Source organism: Doryrhamphus excisus, chromosome 1 (assembly GCF_030265055.1).
Source record: "Doryrhamphus excisus isolate RoL2022-K1 chromosome 1, RoL_Dexc_1.0, whole genome shotgun sequence".
Classification (NCBI taxonomy): Eukaryota; Metazoa; Chordata; class Actinopteri; order Syngnathiformes; family Syngnathidae; genus Doryrhamphus; species Doryrhamphus excisus.
Window position 1 is genome coordinate 2,967,025 of NC_080466.1, and position 20,928 is coordinate 2,987,952.

The window sequence follows — 20,928 nt, forward strand, 5'->3', positions numbered from 1 at the left end:
AGGTGTGCTTCCTGCTACTTGGTGGATGTGATTATCCAGTTGATGTGTTTTCTAAATCACTGTAATGTTTTGCATTGCAACATGTGAAGCTGAGTCTGTGCTTATTAAAACCAACTAATTATGTTAAAAATACTTTATTGTGTTAACAACGGTAAAAAAAACAACTAATAATTTGATGATGTTGTATGCTTTGAACAACAGAGGGCGCCAGATGACCGAAGAGATTGAATACAATGTATGCCATCTTAAAAACAAAGTCAACAACTACAGTAAAACGTAAAAATAAAAAATATAGTTTAAAATAATCTACATTTACAGTGACATGTTCAAAAAGTCACTGAGACATAATGTTTTATTTTTATAGGTTTAATATGTTTTGTGGAAGTCAGTGGACACCACAGTACGTAAGCGGAAGTCATACGTCAATTAAAACTTTGACTGACTCACCAGATCTGTTTTGCTACACGGAAACCAAAAACACAATCGTATCAATTTTTAAAAATGTGCCAGCGAAATGTGGTTGGCCGTCATATACCGAGTTAGTCCAAAACAGCCCACCCGGCTAGCTTAAAGTTCTCATGACACCATTTTATTTTGTTTAAAAAAACAAAGCATGAAGTTACGTCTGGCTAACGTAATGGCGGGTGAGTGAGCATTCTCCTTCATGTCTCGTTTGACTTTTGAATTATCTTAAGTATTTATTTATTGTATGAAATGTGTACATTATCATTCAGAACTTGAGAGGAGCTATTATTTGACTGGCTGGAATTGCGCCATGCACTCACCTCTGAGGTGTGTCATTCAATATCAGCCCTCCATTTTCTATACCACTTAGCATCAGTAGAGTTGTGGGCATGCTGGAGCCTATCCCAGCTGTCTTCTTGTACACCAGTCAATACCAAAGATGTAATTATTTGTTTTTCAAAATCCAAACAACCAATCCCAACAATGTATTTGTGCATTGTTTATGTTGTTTTCAGCAAGAGGCAAAAATAGTTGATGAGGCAAATCGCTACTACTGAATGTCTTTTTTTTAAATAGCAATTTTAAGGAATAAAAATGGCAGAAGTGCATTTGACAAGATGGCAGGAAGGAGTGTAGCGTGCAGAAGGTTATGCATTGTAGGAACATTCAGTACATGTACACACATAGTTCAGTTCCAAATGTGAAAATTGTGAATAGTTCATGGTGTTATATTTGTAAATAAATACCTATTAGTATGTAAAACAATCCCTTTTTTATGTTGTTTATGTTGATAGTTGGCGGCACGGCGGTCGAGTGGTTAGCGTGCAGACCTCACAGCTAGGAGACCAGGGTTCAATTCCACCCTCGGCCATCTCTGTGTGGAGTTTGCATGTTCTCCCCGTGCATGCGTGGGTTTTTTTTCCGGGTACTCCGGTTTCCTCCCACATTCCAAAAACATGCTAGGTTAATTAGCGACTCCAAATTGTCCATAGGTATGAATGTGAGTGTGAATGGTTGTTTGTCTCTTTGTGCCCTGTGATTGGCTGGTGACCAGTCCAGGGTGTACCCCGACCCTCGTAAGGAAAAAGCGGTAGAAAATGAATGAATGAATGATTATTGATAGTTGTTAGTTGTTTACATAAAAAAAAATATTTGTATCAAAGTGAAAGTTATGATTGAAATGTCCATCCATCCATGCATCCATTTTCTGGTCCCCTTATCCTCACGAGGGTCGTGGGCATGCTGGAGCCTGGACTGGTCGAGATTGAAATATATCTTTTCAAATTAAGCTGTTTTCGTCACTTTTTGTAGTCGGGAGCTGATATTTTCCTGAAACTTACAGATGTTCAAGTGTTGATTACTACAGAATGGAAAAAGGTAGACACAAACCTTTTTTTCCTGGTGAAAGACAGGAGTCTAAACTTTCCTTTGGTATGTTCCATGTTTTTATAGCCATAGAACATGATATTCTGTGTGCTTTGAAAGATTACTCAAAATCGTCTAAAATGGCCGGTATTGGAGCGGATGCCTTTTGAAAAATGGTGGGGCTGAATGAGTTAGGCACTGAACATTTAAAAAAAAACACCAGAACCCTACAACACATCAACAAACATCCCTCATTTAATACTGTTACATCCTTTTCGCTAGTACATTTATTATTTCACAAGTTAGTCGCTTTGAGTTTCCATATCAGAATAATTATTTCATAAAGATGGAAAACTCTGAACAACAGATGGATGTTGTTTAGGTATTCATTTTGAGAAGGACATGGAGTTGGAAAAAATGTTAAGTTTGACTCTATTTTGTTACTTTTTACCTTTCTATTGACATTTGAAAAAGTTTTTAAACAAATCAGCCTCTCTAGTGAAAAGCAGGGACAATATAGTCCACTAAAAACTGCATCTGATGTCATTGTATGCTCGACGCAAGCCTTGAGAAAGTCCCTGCATGAACACATTACAATGAAAGGTAGAATGTGGAACAAATCTTTGCCAACAGCAGGGCTTTGAAAAGTCAATCTGAATATATTCAAAGTGTAAAAGCCTTTGTTGTTTTTTTTATGTCACCCTGAAAGAAAGTAGAAACACTGCGTTTTTCTGCCAAGTCTAAAATCGTTTAATCTTTTGTCAGGGGTGTGGAAGTCCTTCTGCAAAACATGCAATTACGGATGGACTTGATGATCAAACACAAGAGCAAAGGTACAAGGTAATTCGAGCACACAACCTGCACGGTATTTAGGGTTAACACTTATTTCCTGTACCCACGAGAGCTACTACACTAGAAACTGTATAATGGGGAACTGTAACTAGACGACAACTGTGCTATTATATATTATATACTATATATGTACTATATATATTATATACTTTTGAAACAAAAGTTGAACTTGACAAACAGTACAGTCGTCCGTTGCAATATTGCGGTTCAATTATCGTTCAATGATCACCATTTCATGGTAGACTACATTATTACTCAAAACATTGAAATACAAGTAATGTGTAGTATTTTGGTCACTAGGTGGCAGTAATGACACATTAGCTTCCATCTTAACACTGCTTGAAATTGTGAAGTCAAACATGGCATGTCCAACATGATAGAGTTGAAAAAAGTTTTACTCCCATTCCATGTGGAAGTGGTCATTTTTTTGGCTTCTTCAGTCGAAGAAATAAATTTGGTCCTAATTGGTTAGCTCGCTAGCCGGTTAGCTAGTGGTTGTCTCGAGTCCCCCCCCCCCAACATAAGAGTTGCAATATGGTGCAAACAATGAATAATAGGAGTGTAAAGGTGACTACTCGCTAGCTGGTTAGCTAGTGGCTGTCTCGAGTCCCCCCCCCCAACATAAGAGTTGCAATATGGTGCAAACAATGAATAATAGGAGTGTAAAGGTGACTACTCGCTAGCTGGTTAGCTAGTAGCTGTCTCGAGTCCCCCCCCCCCAACATAAGAGTTGCAATATGGTACAAACAATGAATAATATGAGTGTAAAGGTGACTATAGGTGTGTTATGTCAGGTCTACAGGGCTCTAATAATGTTGAAACCCGTATTTAGAAAGTCATAAGCAGGTTTTCTAAGCGCTAAAACATCTAATCCTATATCGCTGGAATTCATTTATCGCGGTCAGGTCAGATAGTGGTGTACTCGCTAGTGTCTTTCCCTTTACGAGCCATTGCTAGCAAAGTAAACACAGAAGCAGAGCTTGGTGCAGGGCAGAGAGCTTATCTGGATTACATTCACGCCCATATAAGGAAATCCGCCTCTCTGTGACATCACAAAGGGGTTGTTTTACCACGCCTTCTGAAACCAAGCGTTTTGAGCCATCCCAAACTTCTTTCAGAACTCACTTCCAAATGCAGAAACCTCATTATCTGAAACTTTAGCATGGTTTAACACGAGAATACAACATTCTAACTACATTTATAGGTCAGAAAAGTAGAAAAAGCATAATAGATCCCGTTTAAGACAATTGATAATTGAAAGACTGTAAATTTAGAACTTGTGTGACCATTGTTTTCTTGTAATAATGTGACCATTGCTCCAAGCAGATGTTCAGTGAGGTTTTCACAATGGGTTCTGCCAGAATGGGTCTGAATAGTACTTCTACTTGTACTGTAGATTTACTGTAAAAGATTTACTGTCTGCCTCTGCATTTGTGGCTGACCTTAATGATGGGTCATACGTGAATAAATCTTATTCATCTTTTCTCCTAAGAAAGCAATCCGTTCTTCCCTCCTGCCTCTAGTATTAGAGTGAGAACATGAATTGATGCTGCTGTGTTTTCTTTTTGAAACGGCCACTTTTGAATCATGCTATAATTATCTTCTTTTCCAAAGCAGCGTGTTCCCAGATGTCTCCTCCTTATGCTCCTGGAGTGAGTTTCCATCTGGCAGACTCCTTACTAACGTTTTCTCTCTCTTTCTTTAGCCTCCCCAATGCACCATGTAGTCACTTTCAATATGACTGCATCACTTTCTGTAACTTAACACTTTTTAACACTCAGCATATATAATGCAAATGCCAAACCACTTTGCTCTGAACGCCGTCCATCGCTCTCTTTTCCTCTCCCCTGCTCTCTGTCTTTCATTCCTGTAGCTATCTAGCTGTTATGCCCCAGGAGTAGAGGCCTGCTCAATGTGGCAGAGATGATTTGTTTGCTTTGCAATTATTTTCCGTCAGTGGAGACAAATGGATTCATACTGCATAGAAAAACCCACACAGACGGGGCTGGAGCAGTGAATGCAGTGGAACAGACTAATGTGCACTGCCAACAGATAAAGACAAAGATGAGGAACATAGTGCAACTGGGGTGAGGAATGGATAGCTTTGAAAACTGGACACACACAAAAAAAATGAGGACCGTATTCAAACACGTGGGACCTAAACAATCCATAAAAGTGTGTAATCTGTGCATCGGACAAACATGGATGACAAGATGTTCATTTTTGTTTGAATTCGGGGTCTGCATCCTACGAACCCAGTAGCCTATCCAGTCTACCAAGGCTCCTGCTCCAGCCGCAAATCAGACGCGTGAATTCAGACGGTCTTCCCCACACTTCCTGGTTGTGTCACATGATGTCATGTTTACCCTGATGTCCCGACAATAGAATATCTGCCTTCAATCGTGACAGTAAAGTAACAAAATTCATTCATTTTTTACCGCTTATCCTCACAAGGGTCGCGGGGGTGCTGGAGCCTATCCCAGCGGTCTTCAGGGGGAGAGGCCAATCACAGGGCACATATAGACAAACAACCATTCACACTCACATTCATACCTATGGACAATTTGGAGTCGCTAATTAACCTAGCATGTTTTTGGAATGTGGGAGGAAACCGGAGTACCCGGAGAAAACCCACGCGTACACGGGGAGAACATGCAAACTCCACACAGAGATGGTCGAGTGTGGAACAAAATTATTCGTTTTTAAAATTTGTTTTTACAGGAGAGAGAAGAAATGAGTAGAGCTACAATGACCCTTTTAACAAATAGCTAGTTCCGTACCCATCTTGAACCATTAAACCACCATTAAACCTGGATTATAGTATCGTCCCAGTGCCAGGTTATAAAATACAGTAAACCTCGGATATATCGGACTCGGATATATCGGAAATTCGCTCACAACGGACAGATAAAAAAAAAAACGATTTTTCTGTAATGCATTTCCAATAAAAATTCATTGCATATATCGGATTTTTTATAACGGATTTCACCTATTTCGGACAAAATCTCCAGTCCCGTTCCAATGCATTTCCATTAAATTTCCCTTGCATATATCGGATGGCCGCATCGTGGCGCTCTGAATCGTGACAGGCCGCTATACGACGTCATTTGCAGCGTTTGCAGCGTTGCCTGGGCGTCCAGGTACATTGGAAACATAGTCAAGGAAGTGCCTTTTTATAACGGATAAAATCTGATTTACGCATATACCGGATATAAATCCGATATATGCGTAAAACGGACATTTTCCGGTATACGCATATAACGGATTTCGCTTATATCGGACAAAACCAGTGGGAACAATTGAATCCGATATATCCGAGGTTTACTGTACTGCAATTGGACATGAGAAGTACAGCGTATCACGGTTGAGCAACCTCTTTGTAGACACTGCTCAAAAAACGAAAGGGAACACTCAATTATTCAAACTGTCCACTTAGGAAGCAACACAGATTGATAATCAATTTCACATGCTGTTGAGCAAATGGAATATACAAGAGGTGGTGTGTTTTTTTAACTTTAATTTTAAGTGTGACTCCAAATCCAGACCTCCCTGGGTTAATTAATTTGATTTCCATTGATCATTTTTGTGTTTGAGTTTGTTGTCAGCACATTCAACTATGTAAAGACCTACCTATTTTCATAAGAATATTTCATTAATTCACATTTAGGATGTGTTATTTTAGTGTTCCTTTTATTTTGAGCAGTATATTTGTTGTGTTGTGACAGTCTTGGGATTTAGTTTCTATAAGATGGTAATGGTTTTATTTCATTTGAACATGCATCAGATTACAATTGAATGCATCACATAATCAGTTTCCAGTTCCACATGTCCAAAAGGAGTAGGAAGAAGCAAAGCTTATTAAATCCTACCCCTCCATCTGGTACTTTTACAATCAGTAACTGTTACATTTGTTCACTTCCTGCTTTCCATAATGCGGTTTAAGATTTTTTTTTTTTTTAAATAAGATTTTTTTTTTAAATAATATGAACATCCAATGACATAATGGGTACCATAGTAAGTGTCAATATAGTGATATATATAGCACATCATGACTGGTTCAAGACTCTTCATCCTTGTATTTAGCAAACATCAACTGCTTGTATTGTTTCTTGAATTGGCTCATCGTTGTGCATTGTTTGATTTCCTTACTCCATCCATTCCATAGTTTGATTCCATATACTGAAATGCTATGGCTTTTTAACGTAGTCCTAGCATATAAGTGTTTCAAATGTATTTCTTCCCTGAGATCATATTTCTCCTCTCTTGTAGAGAAGTATTGGATGACATTTTTAGCTAATTGGTTGTTTTTAGCCTTATGCATTATTTTAGCTGTTTGAAAATTAACTACATCAGCAAGTTGAAGTATTTGTGATTTTATAAATAAGGAGTTAGTATGTTCTCTGTAAGGTAAGATGTGTCTTACCTTAGCAGAGTACAAAAAGCACAGAAGAGAACAGAAAGTGTCAAAATGTTATATACACTATTTACTGCTGTGTCCATGCTGATCAAGCCACAGGTTTATTGCATGATTATTGCACTTGTTTATTGCATGGTTATTGCACAGTTTATTGCACAGCATTTTTGGAGCAGATTATGTTATGGAGTCTGCAATATACGTGTCAAACTCATCGCTTCATTTTATGTGGTCCATATAAGTGTTTATTATTGGATCCACTTATTATTATAAGTGGATCCAATGTAACTGGTGAAACTTAGAGGATCGTTTTGGCTCAAGACCAGTAGTAACCTCAAGTGTCCGCCGCAATACACATTTACGACAGTCGCAGAGGGATCCGCATGAATTCACAAGAAGTTCTTTCACAACAAAAGCACAGTAAATGCACAAAACACATACACAAATGAAAAAAACAAACTTGTTTATGAGAGCACATAACTCAGCAGAGGGAGCGAGCTGTGTGTCAAAAATAGAAATTTTTATGGCCGTCTCAATTACGCGTGTTCTTCCACCATTCGTGGGTGGTCTCGGAATGTACGTCCTGAAAACAGTAGAGATCGAGTATATTTAAAATGATAGGTTATTGAAAATGCAGGTTTTACCACAGTACTCGGATGTTTCAGTCGTTAATAATAATAATAAGTCATACATAGTGGTATCACCATCGAGATCAAATTTTGGGGCTAAATCACCTATCCCTAGGTTTTACCTGATTGTGTCCAAATTTGAACTATCTGCATTGAATTTACAGTCCGTCCACACTAAATGAGATTAACCTTTTCCTCTAAGCTTGCGTCTCCTTTTTGTCTTGCCTTCTGTCTCCCCTTTTTTCCTCTTTCATGACCCTGTTTCCCCTTTCCAGTGTCTCTGTTGACTATTCCTTGTCCCGTTCTCCCCTCCTCCTCCTCCACCGTGTCACCCTTCCTTCCCTCCTTTTATACGAAGGGCAGGTTCAGGGGTCACCAATTACTGGGAAGAGGGCTGAGAAAGTTGTATGGGCTCTGCCCTCCGGGCTGCCATGTTGCATTACCGTCATGTGGATTTCAGGTACGCAGCAGTCGCTAGCTGCCGGCACAGCAGCCCTAACCTCAGCCCCAGTACCAGGCTACAGAGACAAGGTTTAAACTCGTCATGCCTCAGTGGCTGGCTGGCTCCATGTCAACCTACCTCTCTTGCTGACCTATTGGGCAGAACTAATATGTAAGTCTAGACTTCTTGGGAACCCAGCTACTAGGACGTACACTTCATGTGTGCAGTACCTATGAATATGGTAATGGTTTTATTTCATTTGAACATGCATCAGATTACAATTGAATGCATCACATAATCAGTTCCCAGTTCCACATGTCCAAAAGGAGTAGGAAGAAGCAAAGCTTATTAAATCTTACCCCTCCATCTGGTACTTTTACAATCAGTAACTGTTACATTTGTTCACTTCTTGCTTTCCATAATACAGTTTAAGGTTTTTTTTTTGTTTTTTTTTTAAATAATGCACCTCGTACCGAAGTATAATACAATGACATAATGGGTACCATAGTAAGTGTCAATATAGTGATATATATGGCACAGGGGTCTCAAACTCAATTTACCTGGGGGCCACCGGAGCTAGGTTCTGGGTGAAGCCGGGCCGCATCAGGTTTTCAAAAAAAACCCAAAAAAAAAACTGGAAAAAAAAATCAATAAAAAAACCATCTTCAATGCTTTTGCTTCTGCTATACCCTACACTTTTTCAGTACTTTGGTTCCGGTTTTCCACACCAAAATATCTAATAAAACATTCCGCTGTTCTCAAATATCTTAATTTTTATTTTTCTATACACAAAATAAGATAACAAAAATAAATAAACAAATTAAGAATAAAGACAATCAATCAATCAGTAATAAATAAGTAAAATAATAATAAAACAGCAAATAAGAAAAACGTAAGAAACCACATACAGTTTGTAGAGAAATTATTTTTTTCAGATTCAAATGTACAGTATTAACAATTTTTTAACCTTTAACATGAACATTAATGAAACTTAATAATTTGACCCAATTAGCAAGTTAGCATCGTACTCAGTTCCATCTGGGAGCAGCGTCGTAACTTTAACAACATGTTTGATGAGATGCTTTATCTTGACGTGTATTTTCCGTTTGATTCCAAATCATTTCCTGCATTTATTTGTACCCAGCGTCATATAAGCCTTTAGCTTCATTGCTAATCCAAAGCAAAACAGGGCGGGGTAACAGGGTAGGGTAACAGTATGGGCGGGGCAAAATCATGGTTAATTGTGTCCGGTGTGCACACAGCTTTAAGCTGTCATTTCAACATTAAACTTTGGTATCAAGGTGGGGGCCTCAAACTAGCGTCTTGCGGGCCGCATTTGGCCCGCGGGCTGCGAGTTCGAGACCCCTGATATAGCACATCATGACTGGTTCAAGACTCTTCATCCTTGTATTTAGCAAACGTCAACTGCTTGTATTGTTTCTTGAATTGGCTCATCGTTGTGCATTGTTTGAGGTCCTTACTCAATCCATTCCATAGTTTGATTCCACATACTGATGTGTTTCAATATTGCCCAAGTACGAGCTTGTTTGAGGTAATACTATGTAAAAGCACCAATAAGGCATGTTTGTTGTCATGTAGCAACATGTCCTGACAACATATCTGTGCAATATTTTACCAATGCTGTTGGTTTAGTTTTAATTTCCAAACAAAACATCTAATTTTCTATAGCACAGCAGTAAAGTCCCTCACTTACCCTAACACCTAACACCATCAGAGCCGACCTTTTTTTTTTTTGTTTTTTTTTTCTTTTTTTTTTTAGGCTCCAGGCACAGCCCAGCACTGTTCAAGCCGGGGCCAACAGAAGCTGTGCAGCCAGATGGAGTTGAAACGGCTCCTGAATAGAGAATCTCAGAATCTGATTCATTGTGCTCAGCCAAACCCACGGTAATTACAAAAACAGCGCTTGGTTCACTAATAATGGGTGCGTGTCATCTCCAATCCCCAGACCGCCTGTCTGTCCACGCCACAGAGGCAGCAATTACAGGCTTGGACCTTCCACTGGACATGTTCACAGTAAAGTGTGCAGGGGGAACAGTGGACTGTGTGTGGGGGCGGTAAGTTAAGGAGTGAACAAGTAACTGAAAGAGATGTGTGTGAGAGCGCTGGGAAAGGGAACGCCGGACCTTCGGCTTACACCCTTTTTCGTCTTAGTTAGCAGCGTAACCTCAACCGAACAGTTTGAATTTAGATAGCAGAAAAGCGCTCAAGTCAGAACAGCTAGTTTGACATTAATTCATTGAATGCACGTCCACTTTGCCTGTGGCTGAAAAGTACACAACTACATTATCTTACAAATATTCATGTATTAGTTTAACCTCCTCTGGTGTGTTTATGTGGTGGTGTGAGCCGCACTCACACGCTGTGAGTCACTTCCTTTACTAAACACTCATGGTTACCCATCCATGATCCTAACAATGACCATCACAAGGATTTACTAAAGCATTGACTGATCTTTCCTGTTATGCTGCTATTGTTTTTATTTGATTTTCTCTACAGAGGCATGACGGACCGGTGTCATGGCAGACAATAGAAGTTAATCGTGGTGTGACCCCCACAACTAATTTGGGAGCTTAAGTTCTTTTAAGAAGTGTCAGTCTCACCGGTATGGTGAGTTTGTTTGCCCCTTGTTCTGCTAGGGTTTCCTTCGTTTGTTGTGACGTTAAAACTGCTGGATGAATTTTTCCTTTACATTTTTGACGTTTTTGATTAAACATTAAATATTTAAGTCAATTTCAATGGGAGTGTCTCTTTAACAGTCACTTCTGTAATTTATTCTAGTGAATATCATATAAGGCAGGGAGTCCAAGCTCCTGATGCACGGATGCAAAGGCCGCTTTGATATACTCTAAACCAGGGGTCGGGAACCTTTTTGGCTAAGAGAGCCATGAAGGCCAGATATTTTAAAATGTGTATCTGTGAGAGCCATATACATTTTTTTAAACATTGAATGCAATAAAATGTGTGCATTTTTATGTGTGCATTTTTATGTAAGACGAACATTAGCTAGGTAACTATTTGACAAAAGGAGTAAAGTCTACATTTACATGTTGACATCTCAATGACCGAGGTAGACTACCGCATTACCCAGTAATAATCAAGTTTTGGTGTTTGACCTGGAAAATATCATCAAGAAAGATGGATGTGGTCGGCCGTATTGCAGTAGAAAATAGATGGACGGATTAAAATGCATAAGAAAGTTGTTGATTTTTAATATTTCTGTGATGTTTACTTTAAAGTTTTAGCAAAAATAAATTTTTATTGTGGTAAGAAATGCTTGCGAGCCAGATACAGTCATCAAAAGAGCCCTACCTGGCTCCCGAGCCATAAGTTCCCTACCTCTGCTCTAAACCAACACATGTAGATATGATAATAAGTATTTCGAGGCAAAAATGCATGTAATATAGGTGAAAAAGTGTATGGCACTTTTTTAAAATGTAATATTTAAAAATGATTCTCAAATAAACTTTGTGAAATTTCTTTCAGCAATATTCTGACTTTATTCCCATAATATTTAGACTTTATTAACACATTATTATAACTTTCTCCCAAGTAAATTTTCCAGATATTGTTTTTTTTTTTCTCATAATATTATTACATTACATTGTGTACTGTGTTGCTGTTTTGTAAATGGTCGCTAAGTTACATATGAAAAGTGAACGTAGTTGTTTTTGTTGTTCTCCACTAGTGGTGGTGTCTGCTGCCTTCATGGCACCGTGAGTCAGACTGTGGAGCGGTGACCTCTCGTGATTTCCGATGGGTGGACGAGCTCATTGTGAGTTCCCTTGTAGTTGACTTGACTATTTCCGGCCAAATAAAGAGCCACCTCTCCTTCACAGACTGTTGAGCGCTATGGTATTTGACTTTTGACCTATTTTGAGTTTATTCTGGTAAAATTACAGCTGTTTTTTTCTGCTGCTGTTTTTTTGTCTTTTTGCTTTTTTTTGTAAATTTTCTTCTCAGAATTATGACTTTATTCCCATGTTTTGACTTTATTCTCATAACATTAGAACTTTTCCCGCAACCTGTTTTTCTTTAAACTAAAACTTTATTTGTTATTTTTATTATGTTTTTCTAAAAATATACCAGCTTTTTTTAATCGTATTATTAATAGTATTGCTATATTATTTAATTATTAGTGCAAATATATGAGTCTATTATTGCAATTATATGCAACATTATGCTCATAAAATTATGACTTTTTTCCACATTCATAGTTTGACTTTATTCTTGGAAAATTATTGCTGATTTTTCCATTTTTGCTGTTGTGTGCTTATTTTGTTTGTTTATTTTTATAATGTGCTGTTAAAAAACAGCCACAAATTGCCCCCCAGGCCGCGCTTTGGGCACCCTCGATATAAGGGGTCATTAACATGAATTTCAGTGCTAAAGATTTGTTAAGACGGTACCTGCTTTTGATTTAGTTTGAGTTTTGCTGCCATTGAAATGTACCACAACATCGAGTGTCTGGTTGCTGAAAGGTCAGAAGGTTAGGGCAGTGTTGCCGTAAGCGGGAAAAATATGTGTGAAATTGGACACACCTTGCACCATTTGCGTGTGATTAAGCTGATTTCCGAGGGCAAACTCTGTCTACACCTTTCACAGAAAAAGAGTGAAATTTAAAAATCTAATAGGAGGACGTCTGACTAGTTTAAAATGTCTTACATGCGTGTTTTTCTTCGCTCACCAGCTATTGCAATTAAGTTAGAGACAGAGCCTGCATGCAGTACTTTTCACTAAGGAAGTATTGCTATCACACATAAACAAGTCATGATAGACTAGTTTATAGAACGCGGTATAAACAATAAACAGCACTTTTCTGAAAGTGTACGTTTGAATATGTCTGGTGGATATGTCCACATGCATATTTTTTTATGCATTTTGGCATTTCTTCCACATGCAAAGGTAAATTTTTGTCCTGAAAGGCAAACTGCACTTTCAAATAAAAAAATTCTGAGCATTGTAAAGATATAAAAAGAGACTGTAAGAATGCACATAATGGGACACACCTACTCCGTTTCCAAAATCTTGTGGAAAAAACGTCAAAACCTGCAAAAAAATGCTTAATTTACATAATGTGACCTGCATATTAACAAAGCTACAGCAACATTGCTATTATTATTATTGTTATTAACATTGTTACAGCATACACTGTTGTTGCATACAGTGGTGTGAAAAAGTGTTTGCCCCCTTGTTGAGTTCTTATATTTTGAATGTTTGTCACACTTAAATGTTTTGAATCTAAATATAAACATTATTAAATGACATCAGAACTGAACACAAAATGCTGTTTTTAAATGAAACTTTTTATTATTAAGGCAAAAAAAATAAATCCAAACCTACATGGCTCTGTGTGAAAAAGTGACTGCCCCCCTAATCCTGAGATTAATTAAGGAACTATCAGTCTGGAAAAGGTTGTACAGTCATTTCTAAAGCTTTGGGACTCCAGTGAACCAGAGTGAGAGCCATTATTCACAAATGGCAAAAGGATGGAACAATGGAGTGGAACCTTACTAGGAGTAGCCGGCCAACCAAAATTACCCCAAGAACGTAGCGACGACTCATCCAAGAGGTCACAAAAGACCCCACAGCAACATCCAAAGAACTACAGGCGTCACTCGCCTTAGTTAAGGTCAGTTTTCATGACTCGACCATAAGAAAGACACTGGGCAAAAACGGCCTGGATGGCAGAGTTCCGAGATGAAAACCACTGCTGAACAAAACAGGCTCGACTCAATTTTGCCAGAAAACACCTTGATGATCCTCAAGACCTTTGGGAAACTACTCTGTGGTCTGATGAGACAAAAGTTTAACTTTTTGGAAGGTGTGTCCCATTACATGTGGAGTAAAAGTAATGCTGCATTTCAGAAAAAGAACATCATACCAACAGTAAAATACGGTGGTGGTAGTGTGACAAGTCGGGGGCTATTTTGCTGCTTCATGACTTGGTTGAAGCTGAAACCAACTTGGGTTCTGCAGAAGGACAATGATCCAAAGCACACCAGCAAGTCCACTGAAGAAAAACAAAATGAAGACTTAAGAGTGGCCCGGTCGAAGTCCTGACCTGAATCCTACTGAGATGCTGTGGCATAACCTTAAAAAGGCGCTTCATGATGGAAGACCCTCCAATGTGGCTGAATTACAACAATTCTGCAAAGATGAGCGGGCCAAAATCGCAAAGGGTGGTGCAGCCAGTTATTAGATTTAGAGGGCAATCGCTTTTTCATACCACTGTAGATGTATTTTTTATTTTAACCTCTTGTATTTATTCTTGCGACGCCATACGTGATAAAGTTGGCCCGATGATGTTGAGTGTAGCAGATCTCATAGTATTGACAGTCATATTTATCCGCCACGCTACAATAGATGTTTTTATTGTCTGTGAAATTTGCAATTCATCCATAATCAGAACTACAGTGACACGGTAGCGGATATGTAACATAGCGGAAGACTCCACAATACAGACAGTGAGCGATCAGTGGCCTTGTTCTCTCTAAAGTCATGCTTTGTTTGTCATATTTCCACAGGGGGAGGAAAACAGAAAAACATTTTAAAAGTCAGCAAGGAAGAGAAAGCACGAGGAAAAAGCCCTGAAGGCAAATGGCAGGCAACATCAGTGCCGTTAGACGGAGCCACTTAAGCTGTCATGCAAGAGTACGTGAACGCACCAGTGAACGCACACAGTCAGCATCACTGAACACATTATACAGAGACAGTCATGAAAGTGATGGTATCACCCAAACCCAAAGCCTTTTGGTAAAATAGTCAAATGACTAAATATTTCTAACAGTAGAATATAATATTGCATCCGTTTTTATTCATCTTCTATTTATCTGTATCTATATTATTTATCAGTAGTTGCTGCTTTGTTAGTTTTTCATTGTAATACAACCTATTAGTCCTCATAATAGATATCTAGCTAGTATTTTACTGGAATTATATTTCTTTACTGTCTACGAGGAGAAATTCAATCAGCTGACCTCAAAGACAAATCAGACCAAGTGGTGTAAACTCTCCAGAGATATTTGGTTTGTCAGAGTTGATCAGATCCGCAGAGGCATAAGCAGACACTCAGGAATAATGCGTGGTGGCATTGAGCTGAGCTTACTAGCTGATATGTTCAGACTGGGAGAATGAAGCGGAGAGCCTGTATGGATGGAGATGATGATGGTTGATTTCTCTCACACAAGTCTGTCTCTCTATCCCCCTCCTCTCTCTCTTTGTACGTAATGACAATTTCTATTTGATTTCTCGGCCAAAATGTATGATCTGGTAATTGTGTTTGGCTATGCAGGCATGCATGAAACTCGCTACTTGAAAAGAGCGTGCAAAATAGCACGTTGATTTTTATCAGTTGTACATATTTCTGTGGAGGACAGCCGTGAATGGCAGTGACGTGTGGTGAGGTTCATGGATAGTGAGGCACTGACTCCTTTGTTTTCTATGTTAATACAGGCGGCTCATTAAGAGGATGACCAAAAAAGACGGTACTATTCACTTTGGTGGTACAGTAAACCTCGGATATATCGGAAATTCGCTCACAACGGACAGATAAAAAAGAACCGATTTTTCTGTAATGCATTTCCAATAAAAATTCATTGCATATATCGGATTTTTTATAACGGATTTCGCCTATTTCGGACAAAATCTCCAGTCCCGTTCCAATGCATTTCCATTAAATTTCCCTTGCATATATCGGATGGCCGCATCGTGGCGCTCCGATTCGCCGAATCGTGACAGGCCGCTATACGACGTCATTTGCAGCGTTTGCAGCGTTGCCTGCGCGTCCAGGTACATTGGAAACATAGTCAAGGAAGTGTCTTTTTATAACGGATGAAATCCGATTTACGCATATACCGGATATAAATCCGATATATGCGTAAAACGGACATTTTCCGGTAACGGATTTCGCTTATATCGGACAAAACCAGTGGGAACAATTGAATCCGATATATCCGAGGTTTACTGTATCATAAAAAAAATGGTTTTCAAATAGACCACGAATAGACCGTAAATATCCACAAAGTAGAATTTACAATTTACAATAGGTTACAATTTTTACAATGATTAGAGCCCTGTAGTTACCTTAACACTCTTATTATTCTTTGTTTACAACACATTGCTAGTTTGAAATATGCAGGCTACGCGACTAAAGGAACATTGCATTCTACCGATTGAACTAGTTAGCCTCCAATTTACTCATTCCAAACCTAAAAAAGGGTTTCAAATGGAGTGGAGAACAAAGTAAGAAGACAAAAAATTACCACTTCCTCACAAAATGGGAGTACACCATTTTTTTCCACTTTATTTATCATATCGGCGATTATATGGCTGACTCCATGCAGTGTGACAGTAAATTGATTTAATGTAATGTCTCATCAATGCATCAATGAATAACAAAGTTCATAGTCAACCACGAAACAGTAGTCATTTATTAATAGTTTCGAAAAACTGCCATAGAGTGAGGGAGTCATGTTTGAACTGCAATGTTGCAAGGGCCGACTGTACTTCTTAGTCCCATTTATTGATATTTTTATTAACTGTACATGCTCCCTCCTTCCCCAGGAAAAGTTCGGATACTTTGTTATAAAATTTATTCAGCAGAGCCTAAAAATATCATACATATGACCTGTTAAATGTTAAATGTTTCTGCAACATCGGCGACATAGCTCAAGTTTGATATTCTGTGCCCAGTGCATCTTTTAGTGCATACATCATCACACACTCAACTAACACATAACAACACCATATGTGGAAACATTTTTTATGACATTTTTGTGAAAGTGTACTTAAATAGAGTGTGACAAATTTATACAGTAAACCTCGGATATATCGGATTCAATTGTTCCCACTGGTTTTGTCCGATATAAGCGAAATCCGTCATATGCGTATACCGGAAAATGTCCGTTTTACCGGATATAAATCCGATATATGCGTAAATCGGATTTTATCCGTTATAAAAAGGCACTTCCTTGACTATGTTTCCAATGTACCTGGACGCGCAGGCAACGCTGCAAATGACGTCGTATAGCGGCCTGTCACGATTCGGCGAATCGGAGCGCCACGATGCGGCCATCCGATATATGCGAGGGAAATTTAATGGAAATGCATTGGAACGGGTCTGGAGATTTTGTCCAAAATAGGCGAAATCCGTTATAAAAGATCCGATATATGCAATGAATTTTTATTGGAAATGCATTACAGAAAAATTGATTCTTTTTTATCTGTCCGTTGTGAGCGAATTTCCGATATATCCGAGTCCGATATATCCGAGGTTTACTGTAGTAAAGTTGATATAGAGTGAGTTCATGCTGAGATCATTTCATATTCATGGGGACGTTCACACATTTCATCCAAAAAGTACTCTGGTTAAAACCATGCTAACTTTTTTGACCTTGCCTCTTAAAAGCATCAAAATCGAGCATTTGAAACAATGAATCGGAACCGGATTGTTCAAATTCAAAAGATTCCCAATCCGACAGGGCTCGCTTACCCTCCAAACCCCGCTGCTAGCGTGACGTTGATGTTCTTGTTCAATTTCGGATCAATATTTGCAATAAAAGTGAGTGCTAGGTTACATTCAATGATTCGATGAAGTGGCTGATTTATGTGGGCAGATTTCTTATAAAGCTGTGTGTGTGTGTGTGGTTTGACGTCAGAGGACTCCATTATTACGTTGACATGTCACGTCTTGCCGAATCATAAGGTTATGTTTGCATTTTTATTCGGGATTCTGGCTATTGTTTATGTACCGAGAAACTGCATTAATGTCATTCTGTAATTTAAGCATTTCTGCCCAAGGCAAGCAGCAACACCTTTCAGTCTTGTTTCCTTCATCCCCCAAACTAGTTAAATCTAAATCCTATGCGTATGACCCCCCCTAATCTAGTGTTCCAAGTGAAATGTTAGTTGAATGCATTGAATTCCATATATTGAATCGATAAAGTGACTTAAGCCATTTAGACAGGAAACACAGAGGGGCGCTAGGAAAATTGAGCATAGCTGTAGTTTTTACTACCAGAAAAATGCAACTACGGCCTGACAACAAAGCTAATATTAGCTTAGCATTAGCAAACAGGGGGCTTAATCGGGCTGCTGGGCTGTCAGAACATATAACCACATGCTTCCAAGGGTTCTTTTGGAGTTATAATCCAGGGTCTCGGCAGGCGATGACCTCATGGACTGGACTGGTGCCTGTGGGGGGATTGGGCAAACTGTGTGAGTCTAGCAGGCCACTCACTGAGATCGGTGTGTGTGATTGTTTCTATTGAATGAATAACACCGCTAGGCCGCTGACTGATGAGTTGAACTTTTCAAGCGTACTCCGTCATACAAGTCCAGCTGTTTTGTTTGATCCATTTTGAGCCATATATCATGTATATAAACTGCATGCAGGCGCTAGTATATGAGAGTAATGATATTTCCTTTGTATTCATGCCACATCTAATTAATAGTATGCATCATTTTCCCTCGAGGCCACGGGATAATTGAAAAGGTTAACCCGTCACTTTTCTCTCGAGTTAGACATTAGTGACTGGCAATATGGCACAATCTATTGCATCACTGGCCAAAAGGCCAGCATGTATGAAGGAATTTATATGACATCGGGTAGACCCCCCCCGCTGGCTATTTTAAGGGGCTTTCAGGAGCATGATCATTTATTTACACCAATGAAAAAATATTATACAGTATACACCGATTCTCTTGGAAATTGTTGTGTATGCGGTCAGGATTTGTCTTGACTCATCAGTATTTTGACAGTGTAGACCACCCCCCCCCCCCCCCCTCACTGGAGCCAAAAGTGACGACGGGGTTTTAAGGTTAAAATAACGACACATCTTCACACACAGACACCACTTTGGAAATTGTCAGTTGACCGAGTCAAATGAAGTGCACACACTAATGGGAGTCTGTCAGTGCAGGGGACTGTCAAAAGCTCAAGGCAGCCAGAGTATCATTAACTACTGTAGATCGGGGATGTCATACTTGCTTTTATCATAGGCTGCATGCAGTTTTGTCGTAACAAGCAAATTACTGCAAAAAAGTCTTTTTTTTATTGCTGTCATTCAATTAAAAAAAAAAACGCTTTTAGAGCTGATTTGTTCATAACTGACTGTCACTACTGACAACGTAATGTTATTGACCGTCCATCCATTCCTCCATCCATCCATCCCATCTCCTTCCACTTATCCATTTCAGTTTCAGTGTCAGTTTGTAGCCACAGTTATTTTGTAAATTAGTTACTTTGTGGGCGGCACGGTGGTCAAGTGGTTAGCGCGCAGACCTCACAGCTAGGAGATGAGAGGGTTCAATTCCACCCTCGGCCATCTCTGTGTGGAGTTTGCATGTTCTCCCCGTGCATGCGTGGGTTTTCTCCGGGTACTCCGGTTTCCTCCCACATTCCAAAAACATGCTAGGTTAATTAGCGATTCCAAATTGTCCATAGGTATGAATGTGAGTGTGAATGGTTGTTTGGCTATATGTGCCCTGTGATTGGCTGGCGACCAGTCCAGGGTGTACCCCGCCTCACGCCCGAAGACAGCTGGGATAGGCTCCAGCACCCCCCGCGACCCTCGTGAGGTAAAAGCGGTAGAAAATGAATGAATGAATGAGTTACTTTGTGGGCGGCACGGTGGTCAAGTGGTTAGCGCGCAGACCTCACAGCTAGGAGACTAGAGTTCAATTCCACCCTCGGCCATCTCTGTGTGGAGTTTGCATGTTTTCCCCGTGCATGCATGGGTTTTCTCCGGGTATTCCGGTTTCCTCCCACATTCCAGAAACATGCTAGGTTAATTGCCGACTCCAAATTGTACCCCGCCTCACGCCCAAAGACAGCTGGGATAGGCTCCAGCACCCCCCGCGACCCTTGTGAGGAAAAAGCGGTAGAAAATGAATGAGTTACTTTGTGCAATTTGAGGTGCCGAAAAATTTGAAGTTCTCTGTCTTTCTTTTTTACTGCGAGTTTTGCACACAATTCGTTTTTTGTTCATGACTTTATAATCCGCAAATGCATGTGAAATTATCTTTGGTAGCAACTATCTGCCGCTGACAAACATAATCCATGCACGCCCTCGTTGTTTGTTCTTAAACTTGACTGGATTTTGCTCTAGATGCGATGCATTCAATGGAGCAGATTCCGTGGGAAAATGTGTTGTCTTGCCGGAAATGACATAATAACGGATTTTACTCAACGCACTCACTGAAACTCTCAAGTATTTTCAAGCCAACAGACTAAAATCAGAGTCGGGTGCCGAGTCAGTGATGTCTGAGTCCAAGTTGAGTACAATCTGAAGTCATTGAAAATGGGACTTGAGTCCTAGTCACATGACTTGAGTCCACTTCTGTGGAGTTTGGTCTTAGAGTAGTGCTTGGCGGTCCGCGGTGAACGTTCAGCGAGGTTGTGAGAGGCCGGGAATACGTACTTTCAATGTTACTGCAATATTGTTGAGCATTGTGATTAATCATGATTAATTAATTCAAAAACTGTGATTAATCAGATTAATTTTTAAATGATTTGACAGCCCTATTCTTAACACATACTTCCTGCTAGGTATTACCCACACTGCAGTTCTACAAACTTACATTCATGATTCTGTCCCACCACCAGTGATATCACACTGATATCAAAGAGTTACTTGGACATAAGATGTCTTGCAGAGGTCAACGGCACAATTGTCAGAGCGAACGCTCCAGTTGAACTAGCTTGAGGGAGTTGGGGTCAGTTTTCTGATGTAACATAGAAT

At 39.4% G+C, this 20,928-nt stretch overlaps 1 long non-coding RNA gene across 2 annotated transcripts; it reads left to right on the top strand.

Annotated features, from left to right (window-relative positions):
* Positions 1–429: 429 nt before the first annotated feature.
* Positions 430–15,839, top strand: LOC131132823 (uncharacterized). Of its 2 annotated transcripts, XR_009130441.1 has the most exons (6): positions 430–644; positions 2,596–2,670; positions 9,948–10,242; positions 10,685–10,795; positions 11,874–11,960; positions 14,713–15,839. It is a non-coding gene; the product is annotated as an uncharacterized LOC131132823 (long non-coding RNA). The 2 variants fall into 2 exon arrangements; XR_009130461.1 differs by lacking the exon at positions 10,685–10,795.
* The last annotated feature ends 5,089 nt before the right edge of the window (positions 15,840–20,928 follow it).